Below are 4,850 nucleotides of genomic sequence, written 5' to 3' on the forward strand. Positions count from 1 at the left end.
GGCGTACGCCATTGGCAGTGGCAAATATCAAGAACTATATATTGTGAGAATGTACATACGAGTAGAAATCATCTTCGAAAATTTTATACAGAACTTCATACATCCTTCTTTTATTTGCACTATTTCAGTTTAAAATTTGTACACTACGAATATACACAGTTTAGGTTGAACATGTTATCAACTGTCTACTTGAAGATTTCAATGTGATTGTCTTATCAGTTGTGAAAATTTAAGATATGCAAGTAAGTAGTGTTGAAACAAGATTTTACATCTTTGATTGTAAGTAGACATTTAAAAAAAGTCATTTACAAGAAAGTTTTATTTTATGTGACTACACACGAGTGTCACGATTTAACTATGCAAAATAAGAAATGCAAATCAAAATGCGGATGTATATGTAAATAAAAAGATGTGCTATGATTGCACAACTAGACGAATATCACCAAAGATTAAATAGAAGTTAACAATATAGATCACTGAACGGCCATCAACAATGAGCAAAACCTATAGCGCATAGATGGCTATACAAGGCCCGAAATGACAAATGTCAAACAATTAAAACGAGAAAACTTAAGGCCTGATTCCTGTTGATACCTTCGCATGATTTCCAGGTTATATTTCTTTAATGGTGTACTGGTGTACTGTTGTAAATTCATATGAGTTGTCCGTGGTTTATCTGTGCTTTGCATGTTGTAATGTACTATTATATAGTTTATATATATATATTTCTCTGTCCTGAGTATTCTTGCATTTATTTGTACTGTATTCCTGTTACGGTAATTTTAACAGTGCCATATCAGTGAGAGGTTTGGCTAGCCATAAAACCAGGTTCAACTCACCATTTGTTTCTCTCAAAATGTCCTGTACCAAGTCAGGAAAATTACAGTTGTTATCAAATAGTTCGTTTCTATGTATGTTGGTGTTTGTTTTTGTTGCAGTTCAGTGTTTCTGTTGTTCCGCTGTTTTCCTCATTAATTGATGTGTTTTCCTCAGTTTTGGATTGTAACCTGGATTTTTTTTCGGTTAATCAATTTATGACTTTTGAACAGTGGTTTACTAAAGTTTATGTTTAAAAAAAAACAACGAATGAAATACAAATATGTTATACAGTAACTATCGACAACCACTGAAAAACATGCTCCTGATTTCCGACATGCAAAACAGAATGCGGTGGGGTTAATACTATATGTGGGCGCCCTTATCATAGGAAAATTGGTTATATTATGGGTTATAAGTATTATAAGTATTATAACGAATTGTTGAAAAGGGCCATCCAAATTAAAACAACAAGTAAAAAAAATGCAGACTGGGCGTGGCACTGTATTAACAGTTCCGTACAACTATGGTCGGGTTGTTGTCTCTTTGACACATTCCCCATTTCCATTTTCAATTTTATAACATAAACTCAGACTACTCACAGTAACTGACAAACCCACTAATTATTGGTTAAACAATTTATGAGAGTTATCAACTTTAGTTATTTTTTTTAATATATTAATTAACGCACCTGTAGCGAGTCTATTATTACTATTGAATAAGTTATAGAGATAACAATTATTTTGAAAATAAACATCAATCATCAGCGAGCTTTCTCCCAAGACAGCGGCGTAGGATACCTTTATACACTAGTTTTGTTAGAAAAAAAAGTTATAATATTCACATACACAACAAATCAAGATATCTCAAGTTTCTAGCTGTATTATGAAGCAGTAAACTATTAATCGTTGTTATATTTTAGGAAAAATAACAGAGAACGATGGCAGGCTATGGTATCATGTCATTTCTATGAAAAATTATCAGTAATGTTAATACATGGCTTACAAGTTTACTAAAGGTGTTCCCAATAGCATGTATAACAACTCATCTAAGAATTTTAAATCATAACTGAAAAAGAATAAATCTTCTGTACTAAATAAAAAATAATCTTTTTTAAGGAGATAAAACGAAAAATGTTGAACTCAAATCGAGTTCATCATATTTATCCATCAATCGGCAAATCAGAACAATGCATTTGCATCTGCCTTCAACACACAAAAAAACCCAAAAAATAATAACAAGATAGTTACACTCAAAAGATATATGCATCCTCTATAAAGATAACAATCAATAAAAAAAACAACACATTTACCAAACTCCAAAGCGAAGTCAGTTAACAGTTAGTGAAAAATGAGAAACTAAAACGCTTGACTATACCAGCAAACGGAACGGATGGAAAACCATATATTGCCTGTTCATCTTATATTTACGTTTAAATTAAATTGTTAATCAAAACCAAAGCGGAATAAGCAGTGTTATATGTCTGCATTGCCCGTAAAAGCGACAACGCTACTTTTTATTTAGATACATAATTTCATAATTCAAATTTTACAATCAAACAAAGAAATCAATGACTAATTACAATCACTATTATTGTTTTGTTTCTAACAAACTAATGTACGGCTTATCCGATATTAACATATTTACGATTACCTGACTTCCCCCTCATATCGGGGAGTACCATGGCTAGAGAGGGAAGACGTTCTCCTGTGTAAAAACGTAACAATGTTTCATGTTTAGTTCAGGGAGAGTGCCATGCCCCGTGCCCTTGCACCAAACAGCATCCTATTGTGAATGATCCTTATATGTTCCCTGTTGCAACATGCATAACTTGCCCTTATCAAGAATGACATTATTTTCAGTGCAGATTAAATTTCACATCTTTCTTTCCATTTCAATTTGTTTTTTTGTTTTGTTTTTTTTTTGTTATTATGTTTATTTTACTTTTAGTTAAAGGCTTGTTGGAAGGAAATACTAAATGTTGAGTTCGTTAGGGCAGAGATGAATTTTTCACATCAACTAATTCCGTTACTTATAATTTCAATCAAATGCCATTACTTATTTATCTTAACATGATCAAAATATATTTAGAGATTGTTTTGCAAGATATTATTCTCTTTGAATATCTCAAAAGATAATAAGTTTTTAATTTCGTATGAATCATTTTGAAACTGTATTCTTTTAGGTTACAATTGCAAATGTCCATTTGAAGAAGGCGTACCAAAAATTCTTCAAATTTGTGGAGCATTCGGTGCAGTACTATTTGGAAGTGTTTTTATAGCTTATGCTTGTTGTGCAAATTCGGAATGTTTGGGAATTTTCTTTAAAGGTCTAGTTGGAATCAACATATTAGTTTACGTAATATGCTTATTTGCAGGTAATTTATTAAATCTAGGACTTTAAAGGCTAAATACTACTTAATCTGAAAACAGCTTTGTTTTATTTCAAAATTATATACTAGGACCTAAACCAAAAACAACACAATCCAACAACATCAGAATGATGATCATTAGTGAAATGAAGAAAAAACCCAACAAATATAAAACATAAAATTGAGTTTGCAGTAACGCGAAAGGCGAATTACATGAGCATGTGTTAAACAACCCGAGCAAGCTACGTATTCTAAACAAAATCAACTTTTACTATTAAGATAAACCGATATGCTAAAGCTGTTTTGCGAGTTCTATTGTTGTTGTTTTAATTGAAGCTGCTGCTACGACATTTAACAACTTCTCAAGATGGTCATTGGAAAATCAAGCCAACTGTGATTGCTTTAACTATACATTTGGAATGGTGATAACGAACTGTGTTTTCCTTATCCTTGCAGCAATTGTTATATGTTCAACAAAGAACTCGTCCTAAGTACTTTTTCTAATAACAAGAAAAAAACAAATTAAAGAAATATTTTCTGATTTGATTTTTTTTACTTTGTGCTGGACTTGCTCACCGTTCCAAAGGAACGGTGAGCTTTTAACCATCACTTGGCGTTCGTTGTCGTCTGGCATCGTCCGTTGTCGTCGTCTGTCTGGTGTAAACTGTTTAAAACATCTTTTTGTGCATCTTCGTTTGTTTTTATACTAATTAGGATTATAATACAATGATGACTGCTGTAACCTATTTATGAAATTATTACTTTTATGTCTGATTGTTTTTATTAACACATCATTGTCAATACAACGGAATTTTATGCGTCTGTCATACAAGTGAGATATTTATCTAGCTATAAGCCAGGTTTAATCCGACATTTTCTACACAATAAAATGTCTGTACCGAGACAGGAATATGACAGTTGTTATCCATCCGTTAAATGTGTTTGAGCTTTGATTTTGCCATTTGATAACGGAATCTCCGTTTTGAATTTTCCTTGGTATTATTGTAATTTTACTTTTTTCAAAACAGTTATGTTTTTCATTATCAAAATGAAGTTAATAAGACAAAATTTTATCATTTTTTTTTACATAGATTGAACTTGATTGACAGTACTTTTTATCAAGCTAGCAATCTGTTGACCACCCATTTGATATACTTAAATCGTTAACTATTTGTCATGATATCTTCATTACAAAGTTTTCGTTTAAAATTGATACACACATTTTAATTCAGTCAGTTATCTGGACTTTCATTTGAAGATAAATATAATATATTCTTTCTATTGAGGAATCAGGAAAAAAAAGCGAGATTTCGAACCTTTTAAAGTAAGTTGTTGTGTTACGTAATTCTGTATAAGAAAAGAAAAACTTGTTTAAGAGTCTGGAGTAGACGAAACGTGTATCTGTCGTGCTAATTAAAAACCTGGTATTTGTTAAATAGTTAAACCATATTTTACTTCAGTTCGCTATCTGCAATTTTAGTCTAAACCTCAATACGATATAATTATCTTTCAATTGAGGAAGTAGGTTAAGTACAAGGTTATATAGACAAGTGCGTATTAATATATCAAAAAAGAGATTTTGATTGTACTACAATGATACACTGTCTACATCGTCCGATTTTAAACAGGTTGTGTTTTAATTTAACAGAAACTATCAAACATC

The 4,850-nt window shown here is 31.3% G+C and overlaps 1 long non-coding RNA gene across 1 annotated transcript; it reads left to right on the forward strand.

Moving 5' to 3' along the window:
• The first annotated feature begins 3,006 nt into the window (after positions 1–3,006).
• On the forward strand, positions 3,007–3,728 carry LOC143051037 (uncharacterized). The gene is made up of 2 exons (XR_012970557.1): positions 3,007–3,193; positions 3,524–3,728. It is a non-coding gene; the product is annotated as an uncharacterized LOC143051037 (long non-coding RNA).
• Positions 3,729–4,850: the final 1,122 nt, after the last annotated feature.

Source organism: Mytilus galloprovincialis, chromosome 11 (genome assembly GCF_965363235.1).
Source record: "Mytilus galloprovincialis chromosome 11, xbMytGall1.hap1.1, whole genome shotgun sequence".
NCBI classification, from domain to species: Eukaryota; Metazoa; Mollusca; class Bivalvia; order Mytilida; family Mytilidae; genus Mytilus; species Mytilus galloprovincialis.